The 13,730-nt window shown below is 34.2% G+C and overlaps 1 long non-coding RNA gene across 3 annotated transcripts; it reads left to right on the forward strand.

The window, feature by feature from the left end:
- Nucleotides 1-3,777: 3,777 nt before the first annotated feature.
- On the forward strand, nucleotides 3,778-11,391 carry LOC147380620 (uncharacterized). 3 transcript variants are annotated; one of them, XR_015175223.1, is made up of 4 exons: nucleotides 3,778-6,933; nucleotides 8,671-8,713; nucleotides 8,788-8,863; nucleotides 9,977-11,391. It is a non-coding gene; the product is annotated as an uncharacterized LOC147380620 (long non-coding RNA). The 3 variants fall into 3 exon arrangements; XR_015175222.1 differs by having other exon boundaries at nucleotides 8,077-8,713; nucleotides 9,977-11,386; XR_015175221.1 differs by lacking the exon at nucleotides 3,778-6,933 and having other exon boundaries at nucleotides 7,369-8,713.
- The last annotated feature ends 2,339 nt before the right edge of the window (nucleotides 11,392-13,730 follow it).

Consider the following 13,730-nt stretch of genomic DNA (forward strand, 5'->3'; position numbering starts at 1 on the left):
AGTATGCTTTTAAGAAACATTCAAGACCAATTGTCTTCGGTGAATTTTCCTTCACATTGGCTCGTTAAAGAAATTGGTTATGACTAGTATGACATTCTGAAAGTATCATCGAAGTCAATAAAATTCGGTCAAGTTATTTAGGTATATTTACATTTGGTCAAGTCATTTAGAGCAGTAATGAGCTGGTTCAGGCCTGGTTCATTTGAGTCCCAACCCAACCCTAAATAGGTGGGCTCTACCTAAACCTGCTCTATACCCCTATCGGGCCTACGTCAACTAAGTCTTAGCCCAATCTTAATGGGCTCGGTCTTGACTTAGGTCAAGTTTGAACTAAATAAAATGACTAGAATTTAATGTATTTTTAAAATGAAATGAGTTTTTTATTTTTATTTTTAAACGCCTGGGATGGGATCCTTTTCTAAGGATCTCGTCCTTAGTAGGGCGGGCTTTTTTAATGCGGAGTTTGGGCTCTTCTTTGCTGCCCGAAATGGCGAGAGGATGCCTAGCCGGGGCTCTATCATTGGGCGTTTTATTTTTTCTGGGAAGTGTTGAGCCCAAAGTGGCGGACGCCCACGCTGGGGAGAGTGGTGCTAGCTCTTCGCAGCCACGCCCATTTGATCTGAATACGGTCCCGGCTGCCGAGCCGGAGGGGGGCCGGGTCCCCAATCTAAATGAGAGCCCCGAACCCGAGGCTGTACCAACGCAAGCTCCGGAAGCGGCGGAACTCAAAATTCGGCGTCTCCGCGAAGAGATCGTGCACCTAGAAACGAAGGTAGTTGACGATCTAGACCGGATCGAGGCGGGATTTGGGTGGGTAATTGTAGAATCCGTCTCGCAGGTCAAACACCGGGGTTTATCGAGGCGACTGAAGAGGGCTTTCATAACATCGAAAGCGCTCTCAAACAAGTCGAGCGCCGCTTTGAGATGTCCCAACAACTCGATCTTGAGAGGCGGCAACGCGTGGCCGCTTATCAAGAGGAACTGTTGGCGGAATATTCTCATATGCTGGCTGTAGAAGAGAAGAATGCCAGGGATAGGGACGGATTACATTGTAGAACCTCATGGAAGAAAATAAAAAGAAAAACAAATATAAAAATACCCCACCATTATGTGGGGTATTTTGAGCTTCCCGATAAAGGAATGAGCTAGCCTATCTTAATCCTGTCCTGTGCTGGTAGACGCATCTTCAGCCTGGTCCAAGGGATTCTTCTGCCTCCTATAGTGGACTTCCTTGATTTCCCTTTGCTTGCCGAGAAGATATAGACCCAAGTCACTCTCAAATGGTACCTCTATATCCTTTAGCAGCGTTTATGGCCCCTACTCCGAAAGCAATTCAATTCCATTTTATTTTTCCCAAGCTCTCTATCTATGAACGAAAAAGGTAGCAATCTCCTCCTTGTATTTGAAGATTATCCGATCGAATTTGTAATTAATGACTTATCAACCTGTAATTATTATAAATAAAAGTTAAATTCCAATTATATAATATATTTTACTCTTCTTAGAAAAATATTTATTTAATTAACTATTTTATTAATAGTTCCAAAATATATAATAGAGGGCTAGATCTGGCCGGGTTGGGCACTATTAGGCCGTAGTCCAACCCAAATTGATGGGCTCAAAATTATTGAGTCTGGATCCATCTTTGCAGGTTTGATATGGAGGCCCTACCCTTGTTTTATCGGGCGGCCAACGGGCTTAATTAACACCCCTACTCACACCCTTTCATTTGAGTCTAGTAATGAGCAGTAGTTCAGGCCAGAGGAGCGGTCACGAACCTAGTTTTAAAAAACAGTCTTAACTTTAAGTGTGTATGTGGGCCGGGGTGGGGGTGAAGTAAAGCTGCACAAGCAAATGTTTTGCAATGAAAAATTTATAATTGCTTGGTAGCTACCGGGAGATCTCTTGTGAAACCATACTTCTTGTTTGGTTGATTTGCAATATAAAAGTTTGGCAATGACTTCTTGTTAAAATAAAATGTGGAAACAGTTTTAAGTTATTTGGCCTCATTAAAAAAACTATTCAAATTACAAAAACATTATGAACTTACAAAAATATCCCTTTGATGAGGAGTGTTCTTGTAATTTTTATATACATGTAAATGTATCTTTGATGAGATATATTTTTTGTGAACAAATATTTCTACCAAGTACTAAGAGTTATTTTTGTAATTTAAATTTATGTGAATTCTATCAATCGTAAATTCTATTAATCAAAATTTATTGATTTCAAGTTAATAAATATTCAAATTCTGCTCTATTGTCCTCTCAATTCCAAGCAACCTAAAATAAGGAGTGAAGAAGAAGTAGGTTAGTTTGTAATATTTGTGTTAAAACAATAGTCTCACATCTCCTGCGGGAGCCCAATCCGTGTGGTATATAAGGAGTAGGCAACCCTCACCTTATAACCATTGTTTTGAGGTTGAGTTAGGTCCATGGACCTTAATAATTTGTATATTGTAGAGTAGATTATTGTTGCAAAGCTAGGGCAACGCTATAGTAAAATTTTGCTACATGTTGATAGCTTAGTTTATTACATGTTGATAATTTAGTTTGGTTTATTATATATTTTAATGTAGGTTTTCCTGAGTCGGATCTTTCTTGCTACCAACTCGTCCTTGTTTCGGTTTTAAGTTACATTTACTCTTTTGGATGTGATTATAATTTTTATTTTCATTGGAGCTGTCATCTACATAATTCAATTCAACTACAGAGATGTTTCGTTGATGTGTCTATATACATTTGAGGATTGCTGCGCATTTGTCAAACAGGACTAGCTGCTGTGGAGTCCAACCCATGATCTTTTGATCTGAAATCATATGCAGTAACCCGTTCCTCATCATAAGATATTTTGAAAAGTTATTATATCAAATATTGTTGGATACAGTCAAATTGTTTAACACCATTAAAAACCTAATTAATGAGATAATTATAGGATTCTTTCTCTACTAAAAATTGAAAGAAAATATACCACTTGTCTACAACATCTATTAATAATGTAGGATTCAAGAATGAAAATGGTAGTAAGGAAGATACAATGGAAATGAAACGATTTAAGAATTATTTAAGGAGAAAGAGAAAATGATATCCAACACTTCGTGAACCTAGTGAGGGAACACAACTAATATTTATAAGATACTTGGTTCCATATCAGGTTCTATTAATAATGAAAGAAAATGGTAAAAGTGGATAAAACATCAAAGAAAAGTTGAGTAGGGACTTAATTCAGCAACCTCAACCACAATACATGTATACAAAATATTCCATCACCAATCAAATGAGTACTCTCTAGAACAACTACACTAAAAGCTACAAGGAAAGAAAATAGTAATTTTCTTTCAGGGTGTGATACATAAGACTCGTGATCCCACATTTTATTCTTTCAGTAGACCCCAAATTTTCAAGATAAGGCTTTAATGATGCTAATAAATTTAAAAAATAAATATGCATGTTAAGCTTAAGCCTTGAGGCAGGCCACTATGCACACACCTTTTTCAAACACTGGTGTCTCTTGTACCATTATTCCATTAACTAGCTCTCTTTTTCCATCTATTTATTTATAATATTCATTCTGAAAGAAAAAAAAGGTATTACATTTTTCAGTCCCAAACCCGAATAAAAGGGGTGTTGAGTTTAGTCCCACATCGGATACTCACTTGTCTTGTCTCTCTCTTTATAAGCCCCACTCATTGCCAATTGGTTTTGAGTTGGACCCCCAAATTGTAAAAGGAGGAGGGAAAAGGATGATCCAACAACTTCTTCCCACTCTCAAGTGAGGATTTTTAAACCCAAGTTTTAAATTGTAAATTTCAATGCTTCTCTCTCTCTCTCTCTCTCTCCCGCATCTCTTTATTATTGCTTCTTATTACCTTATGCTTCTGATCAGGTTCCTATTGATGTTTTCAAAGGATTACCAGTTTAATCTTGTGGGCAACCTTCCTTTTTTGGTTTAATATTATTTGTAATTTTCCTGTTAAATCCTTGTACTCAATTTTGTTTGATTATTTGAACTTGAATGGACAATTGTTTGATGAGTCTGGGCATGAGCCCTTGTAGAAACTCTTTTAGTTCTGTGTGGCAACTGACATGGGTGTTTCTAATGAAATTTTAAAAGTTTTCTTGAGTTTTTTAACAATTGATCTAATCAATTAATGCACATCAGTCACATAGCACTCCTGTAGGTATCTCCACTTTAGTTACCCAAAACTATTCCTAGTAGGACTATCATTGGCTCAGGTTTGGGTCTAACAACTAAGCTCATTTAGTTTTCGGACCGGGCTAAGCCCGTTTCATTATAGGGATGGATTTGGTATTGCATTTAGGCCTAGTGGGTGGTCTGGCCCATTCTCCATAGTTCCTAGTAAATTATATTGTATTGTAATTACTATGCTGCCCTTAATACATTACTGTTGCAACTTGCAAGGTGCAACAGTCACAGTAAAGGGGTAGGTTTGTAAAATCATCTGTCCAACTATTTAATCCTTGTTTCTTGTAAATTACTATTACACCCTTAAAATATTACTGTTGCAATGTGCTATTTAATATGTTATTTTTTGAACTATTTGATGTGTTTTCTGTACAATGAAAGAAGTTAGAAATAGTTTTGGCCCAGTCCGAAAATGGCCCAATTGTAGGTGGATTAGGCTATAGTTGGAATGGCCTTGGACTTGGGTTGTTTTCCGGCCTAATTTTTTGACTAAAAAAACCCAGCCCGGCCCGGTCCGGTCCACTGACAGCCCTAAATTTCCTAGTGACATCCTTGTGAATCTCTCCAGTGAGATATTGTTTGAAAGGTTAACCTTGACATATATCAACTAGTGGAACGGTGAGGAGATTGAGAATCAATTTGAAGTGGATGGCCCTCTGCCAGATAGCAAACTTAGTCAAGATATTAATTTTCTTTTAGTAATTGTTGGAAATGTGACCCTGTGTGAGTTGTTCCCATTGTTTTAGAGACCGTTCTGGCTGGGTAATCACATATTCATTTGTGTAGTTTGGAAAAATTGATTAAAATAGTCAAGTTCTCTTTTATGTATAAAAGAGATTCTGCATTATCATTATCATCGAATCTTATTCATAAAATTTAAATCGATTAAACAAGTCTTGTTATTACATTTAATATTGAGGTGCTGCTATCTGTTTTCTCTAACTTAATCCTGTCTTGGGTATTGGCCTCTCTTTTAAAGACGTACAAGTCACCCAGTTAGAATCTCATATTGAGGTATTGCTATCTGCTTTGGGATGAGTTTTTCTTTTTCCGGCTTTGAATCTGAAGGAAGGAGAGAATGTGATTACCTTCACATTCTCAACTGTGATGCTTGTTATTGTTTGTTGACTCTGGATTCTCACCATGTACAATTTAACGGTGTTCTATTTATGTTTATTTTGAGCATGTTTTTAAACAGTTGGATGCTAGAATTTATGTGGAAATGGAACACTTGTTCCGGACATTGATGGGAGGTTAAGTGTTTTTTTAAAAAGAATTTTGTGGTCAATTTTAATTGGATAAAGTTGGAGGGTCTTATATTGCAGTGTTGTTATTGGTTTGTGAGCATTCGAAACCAACTCTATGGTTTAAGGAGGTTCAAATTTCCACCCATGTTTGGACCCTTGTTAGCAGCAATCTCCCGTTTAATTCTTGAAAAATTCACGAATGTTTCATTTTTTTTTCAATGAAAATATTATTCTCCGGATTATTGAACTATTTTGAATAATTCACATATTTTAAGTTAGAAACGAATAAAATACTTTTTTTTTTTTTACGAATTTTAATATAACTCTGTCAAAAAAATTCTATTGTAACTTGTATGTTGCAAAGTGTAAACTTGTAAGTTGTGTCGTGTCACACAAGTAGACTTTGAATCAGCCATGCTTCAAAATTTTGGAAGAATCCCCTTTTTAGGTGACAAATGTCCCTTTTATCTTTAAAAAAAATAATGACATGGCCCTCTACATATATTTGAGATTACACCTTAATTTTCCAAATTGGTGATTCGTCCCTTGACTTTGGTCTTCTTTTATAACCCAAGGGAACAATAACCTCAATGCCCTCATTATCACTACTATCATTATTACCATCACCGTCACCATTAATATCACCAATTTCAGCATCAGCATCACTATTAATATCACTATCATGTTACTGAACTTTTACGTTTCAAATTTTGAAATAATTCGGATAATACACATATGAAGCATATGCTGTATATTTTTCATTTATTGAATTTTAGACTGGATTTTTGCAATCCAAATCGAATAGAGACCGATTTTTTCACATATCGAATTTTTGCCGCGTTTTGAATAGTTAACAAGGATTTAGTCTTCTCGATGATGCACGTTTTGCAATGCAAGTTTTCTGTTTCTCTTGTGATTTATACACTCTTCTATATAAAAGTCAAGTCAAACTTAACTCTCAAATGGAGTTAAAGACGTATAGTTGACCCAATTAAAATTTCCTAAAATTTCCACTTGTCAATTTTGTGGGTTTTTTTTTCTTTTCTTTTCTCTTCTGCATTCTTTTTTTAACGGTCTGTTTGGATTGAGAGAAGAGAAGGGAAGGGAAGAGAAAATAGCATATTTACTCTTGCTTTCTCTTGTTTGGGTTGTTAAGTGGGGAGAGAAGAGAAGAAAAATGAAGGGAAGGGAAGGGAAAAAACTCAAATTTTTGTTCTCTCCAAAAATGGAGAGACGAGGAGGGAAGAGAAGAGAAGAAATTTTTCTTTCCAAATTTGTCCTCATCATTTTCAAATTTTTTTAAAGAAACATGATATTGGCAGGCCAACTATTACTAGTTACACCCCAAGTAATAAAACACAATCAAATTTCAGAAACCCTAGAGTTGCTTACGAACCCTAGAGAGAAGGAACGATGGCGGCGACCTCGAGTAGGAGACGACTTCGACTAGGAGACAACCTCGACTAGGAGATGACCTGAGGTTTCTCTCTCTCTCTATCTCTGTCATTCTTTGATTTTTTTTTTTCAAAAAATCAATAGTATTATTAGCAAATAGTATGATTTTTTCTCTCTCCTCATTTTGATGGTCTAGGTTTGCTGCATTTGCTCTTGAAAATTTTGAAATTTAGTCATTTTATTTAGATTTGTTTATTAATTAGTTAATTTTGTTGTAATTCATCTGTATTTGAATTTGATTTTACCTGATGGATTCGTTATTTCGAATTTAATCTGCATCATCTCATCTAATTTGAACATTTCTGGTGCTATTTTTTGTGGATTGAATGGATCGATATTAATTGTCAGGATTAGTTTAGTGTTAGGATTTTAGTTTTGGTAGGAAGCAATAGGTATCGTGTTAGGGTTTGAGCTAGGATTCAAAAATTCAAATTGGGAATAGAATATTAGCATACTATTGTCTGATTCAATCTTATCGAGGAAATATATCATTTTGTTTCAATTTATGCTGCAAAGGGTATTGAAATTGGGTTTTAGGAATTTCAATTTGGTCCGGATTAGGCTTTGGATTCTTAGTTTTGGTAGAATGGAATTGGTATCGTGTTAGGGTTTGGTCTAGGGTTCAAAATTTTGATTGGGTTCAGAAATTTAGCACATCAATTCTCAATATGTAATTTTTTTTTTTTTTTTTAAATTATGCTGCAAAGGGTATTGGAATTGGGTTTTAGGAGTTTCTAGTATCTGGTCGTTGATTCTATTTATTTTCTAATCAAAATATGTATATTATTTGTCTTTGTTTTGTTGATCCATGTAGATTTCTCTTAAGAGAGTTATCCTTGTTTCCCATGATTATGGATGTGCATTGGATGATGAATGTTTGTCTAGTTTTGGATATTTTGGTTTGGGTCCTAATTTTGATTTCATGATCAAACAAATAATTCTTCGTTTTCCAACCCTGAATTGGAGCCACAATTGATATCTTCATGCCCATCTTATTATAAGAGTTTTGACTTAATAGTTATATTTGATATCTTGGGCATGTGTTTCTTGGTTTTTTATTGTGAATTTAGTATTGGATTGTGCTGGTGTAGAAGTGCTTCTATACTTTTTTGTTTGTTGGGGGTAATATGTACTTCAACTTCACCTTTGTTCCCCAATATAAGTACAGGTTTTTAGGACTCCTTCGTGACTTTGTGGTACAAGACATAGTCATTAATGCTCTAGCTCAAGCCTTCAGTATTCTTTAAAATTTGTAGACAGTGTAATATTTGTTACATTCATTGAAGCATTATTTGAGGCTTGGATTCTATAAGGATTTTCTTCATTAGAACAACTCAAGGTTGTCATCTTTCACATATATTATCTGATTAGTGGCATAAAAATTCAGAAGCTACAAGGGGTATAGTTCAGAGTTTCCTCTTTGTGGTGAGTAGCCATGTTGTTTTAGTTAGTTTCACTTTATTTTCTTTTTTTCCGATAGTATGGTACCTTGATATACTTGTGTATCTTATGGATTGTTTGCATTTATTTCTTATCTTCTACCTAATTTTTGATTATCCCTGCAAGAAAATATTTACATATGTAAATATGTAACAGCTATACGTACGGTATCTAATATTGATGGACGATGAGAGTGATTTACGTTTGAATCACCATGGACATCGTCATATCCATTTTTTTCTCAATCTCTAGCACAATGATATTAGAACACAGGATAGTGGCATTAACTATCACCAACTTTTTCTTTATTGCTTGTATGTAGGCCATTTCCAAGGGACAGCAAGGAAGGGAAGCATATAGTTAAGGTAAATTTCTTTAATGTTTTGTGTTATCAAGTTGGATAGAAATACGTAGTTTGAATTATTGATTGCTTCTGCAGGTCTATTTGGCAAATCTGCACCTTAAGGAAGTTGTACTGATGTGCTAATCACTTCATATGAGCCGATATTAATAAAGTAAGTGCTGAGAATAAGTTGCATGGACATGTACCCATAGATAAAGTTGTGAGTTTTTAAAATTTATAATTTAATGACCCCATCTGAACATATTAGAAGCTTTATCCATCTTCTTTGCTTTGCAATAATGACCAGCATCAAGCAAGTTATTAATCATAAATCTTGATTTGTGTAGCTCCCTCATGCCCACATGTATCTCCTTGCAGATTTCGTACTCATGAAGTAATAGATATATACTTTTCTTTATCTCATATAGAAACTATATGAAGCATTTAACTAGATCTTCTGTTAGAAATGATACTTTTGGCATAATGAGGAAATTTACATACTAGTTATTTACTAATCATTTACATGTTTGACAACCTAATAGCATTAACCACAATTTTGTTAGGGTGAAAACTAAGATGTTTCATCATTATTATCTTTTTTTTATGGGTAAGCTGGACTTGAACCCATGACCTCAAAGTTGTTTTGCAATGTGTCAAACCAACTGAGCTATGATTCATCTGTTAATGTTTGGAGACGGCAAGGTTTTTAGGCGAGTTGAGTGACAGGCCAAGTTAAAATTAAGATAATTGAACTGTAGAGTTTAAGGATGGTCTACGAACCAAAGGATTACGTATAATTGTAATTTGTTTTAGGATATCTCCTAAACAACAAGCATACAAGGCTTTGGGGACTCTCCTAAACAAAAATCTCCTACATTTATATGCTTAGCAAATTCTCTTCATATGATTGATGGGGAACTCTTTAGTTACTTATTGGCGAGAAAATTGCTAAAACCAACGTAATTATTCAATACTTAACAACCTAGTCAACAACATCGTGAGAGAGAGAGAGAGATCAAGCCAAGTGTGAAAAGAAGTAAGCAATTTCTCATTTGTGTTGAGCAGTGAGTGATGAAGATAATGTATGCCTTCGTTATTTGATTGAATTCTTCCTTGTGCATCTAGTATAATAAATAGAAAAAGGGAAGAAGAAAGAAAGAAAGAAATAGATTTGAACGTGTTTGTTCGATTAGAGCCCTTGTATCTCGTTTTATTTTTCCGAAAGATAATTTTATACTTGGGTGGTGGTTTTAACGGTTCTTTTGTTTTTTGTTTGTGGTTTCAGCCCATTGAGTGAAAGATCTGCGACTCTTGGAGCTGGTTTAGCTGTACCCGCCACGCAATCTGGATGCATGCCGATGGCCGAGGTCTTTAAACTCTCAGTCTCGAGTTTCAAGGTCCATGACTGGAATCTTTTCTGTGCTAGAACTTGAGAGAAGTTGCAAAGTTAGGTTTCACAAAGAAAGTTTACAAATGCTAGTCTTCCAATGTTCTCATTTTGAGTTTAGAATTTTAATATGCATGAGTGTCGAGTAGATTATTTACTTATTCTTTTTTGCATTGTAAAGAAAAATAAAAAATAAAAAGTTGTGGATGTGCCCCTTAATGGGATTTTTTTTTCTTTGGTGGATGAGATTGGGTTTGTAGCATTAGACGTGAGGAGTGAAATGGATTTGGAATCATAAGTGTATCCGAGTCCTGAATTATACGAGTTGCGCCTTGTAGCATGTATCTCTGGTTGGTCATCTCAACCTCTGTTTACTTGATAAATGAGTTTTACTTATTAAAAAAAATGCCTTACATTGTTTGAGCATTATTGCTCAGTTAGGTAAATCTGATTTAGTTTTGTTAAACTTACTAATCTATTCTTCTCTCTCTATTAATAACTATTGTCAGGGATGACATACAGAAGCTCTTCATAGCTATTGTATTCAAGGGCTTTTATGCTTTCTTGGGTGGATCCAACAATACTTGGTGTCTAACCTGTGAAATATCATGAACAAAAATTATCTTTAATTTGTGTTGACGATAAAGTCCCGAGCTCGAAATGAAATAATATAATAAGGGTTTGAATGATCCTAGTAAACATATCGGAATTATTCTTAGTTTCTGAGATTTTGTATGTAATTAAACTTGAAATTAAATCACCAAACAGTTTCTAGTATGATAGGAAACTTGGATTCATTTTATAATGCTCATAGTCAGAGATTTCAGACCAACTGCCTATTGGGTCATTTTATAGACAAGAGTCCAGCTTTACATCAGTTTGGTACTCCAAACTTTGGGTAATTTCAAGGATTGTCCCCAGTGGAAGATCATCTACTTGTGCAATTTTGGATTGGTCCTTAATGACAATAGGGTAATTTAAGGTACCACTCAGGGTTTGGTGTAATATGCACTCATATCTCTTCATTTAAGGTACCCCTCTGGATTTGGTGCAATATGCACTCATATTCGAGGATATTTTTGTAAAAAATAATTTTTTTAAGGGCTTTTTTTATACAAAATCTAATTTCAAAGTGTATTTACTGCACTTTAACGTGTTCCCTTGTGACACTTGTTAACAAAATCCGTATATTAGAGAGATTATATTGCCACACCAACTTTTGCTTGGGATGTTCTTAGTAAAAGTGGGTGTGGCAATAGAAACTCTCATTTATAAGCATTCAAACGAAAGGTACCCCCAAACTGATCTTGAACGTTTGATTGTTTATATTTTGTATCATTGTACAAGTAGAATTTTCTTCTTTAGACTATGAAAGGTATAATAGTTATTTGACAAGAATAATTTCTCTACTCTTCTCTTCTCTTATGAATCCTAACTAAATAAGAGAAATTTGACTCATTCTCTTCTTTTCTCTTTCAATTCAAATAGGATGAAGAGAAATTAGTTTTCTCTTCCCTTCTTTTCTCTTAATGAGCTTCTCTTTCCTTCCCTTCTCTCAATCCAAACAAAGCGTAAAAGAATTTTAGTTAGAGATAAGATTGAGAACTCTTGATACCTAACCATAAAAAAGACTTGTGAATTGGAAAAAAAGAAAATATAATAATAACAATAGTAATAATAAACTAATTCAACAACTAAATGTGTCAATATGTGTAAGTGAAGTTACTTACCCACAAAAAAAGTGGTCTAATTTTACTTACGAAATCCATTCACAAAGCTCTGAAACTCAGGACAAACAATCTCCATATGTCATATGTTTTAAAGGAAAATAACCAAAACAAACATCTTCGTCTCTCCTCGATCATCGATGTATTTGATGTCTGAGGTAATTTTGGTATTCCAAATCCCTTTGCGCCAATAATAAAACAAAAACTTCACATATATATAGAGTACTTGGTGGGTTATCTTTTTCACTTACTACAGTGGACAATCAACAAAATAGTATCAATAAGACCGTGCATGAATGACTAATGAGATAATGAAGTGTAAGAGTATAGCCATCTACCGAATTAGTTTCAGAATTTGTGGATTGACTCAAAACCCCTTGATTAATGACTAATGAGAGAATGCTATCTAAAAAAATAGACATACATGTTACTTACATGGTCTTTTTCTAAATTCATGGATTGACTCAAAATTCAATCGAGTCATTTTCAGAATTTGTAGATTGACTCAAAAATTGACCGAGTTGTCTTGACTCAAATGGATCTCAAGGTGACTTGGTCCCAAAACTAGATCAAATCAACTTGCTACGTTAATTTGTTAAATCATGTAGTCAACTCATCAACTTGAGCCATCTTGAAAATGTATCGAGTTGGAACAAAAGCTCGATTGAGTTATTCAGTTATATATAATATTTTGTCAAGAACAAATAATAAATATTTTACTAAGACATGTTTAATTGCAAGCCATTGGAAAATCATTTGATTGGAGAATTGCTAGAAAAAGAATTACACTTGGCCATAAAAGGATAACTAAGAAAACTCTAAATTAATAGTAAATATTAGAATTCTACTGATTCTTGTATACAATTCTTGCTAGTCTCAAGTTACCAATATCATTATTTATAAAAAAATAAAATTAAAAATCAACTATTTTTATTTGTATTGTATCGTAAATCTATTTGACCAACGGAAGTATTTCACACTTGCTATTTTGAGAACAAATTAGCAAGTTCAAGCGGATTAAACGATATGGTTTGCATTTTCATTCTGTCATTTTAATAGCTAGTAACCAAGTTCGGATTAAACAATTAATGGACATGAGTCAACCCCAAAAAAATCAAAATACTTTTAAAAAAGAATCGAGAAAAAAAATCACCTATTAATTTGTGAAATTAGACGTTTCTCTATTAATTGACAATTATTTTATTACCGTCAATTTTTCATCTAAGGTTTCACATTTTTTCAATTTTTTTACAAAAATTCGAGAAAGTTTGTGACTATGTGCAACAAATAAGGCGAAATGACTACCTGCAGTATGTGATTATTAAAAATATAGAATTGATATCCATACCCCATAGATAATAGTAATTTCCTTGTTTTGTTTTTGATGAATAAGGTGGTGTGACCGTAATATATGTTCTCTCAGAAGATATGTAGTTTAGTTTGGGGGTAAATTACCATTTCTTGAGCCGACTTTGACAAATTTACAATTCTAGCTCACTGTTTATTTTAACCAAGACATGAACAAACTAATGAACAAATAACAATGAGTGGGAATCGTAAACTTTTCAAAAGTTGGTCACGTTTTCGTAAATATCTCTTAGTTTTGAGGCTCTTTCGAGCTGGGGAAACAAAATGTTTATTCAACTTACTTTGATGATAACAAGGGGAGCAGATCTTCTGTAGCGCGAGTTCCCTATAACACTAACCAACGATTAACAGTGCGCCAGATCATCTAGAGAACGACCTTGGTTCATTAAAATTTAAAAGCTCTAAATGTATATATAATGGATCCAAGAGGATTCAATTAATTTTTTTTTCTTTTGATTATTGTGTTTTATGGACTTTTATAAAGGTAGCACAGAGAGCTATAAGGAACTCCTGCTAGTCAAGAACGATTACCAATTACGAAAATTCAGTTTTGATTA

This window comes from Akebia trifoliata, unplaced genomic scaffold (genome assembly GCF_017979445.1).
Source record: "Akebia trifoliata isolate Shusen 1 unplaced genomic scaffold, ASM1797944v1 Contig01208, whole genome shotgun sequence".
NCBI classification, from domain to species: domain Eukaryota; kingdom Viridiplantae; phylum Streptophyta; class Magnoliopsida; order Ranunculales; family Lardizabalaceae; genus Akebia; species Akebia trifoliata.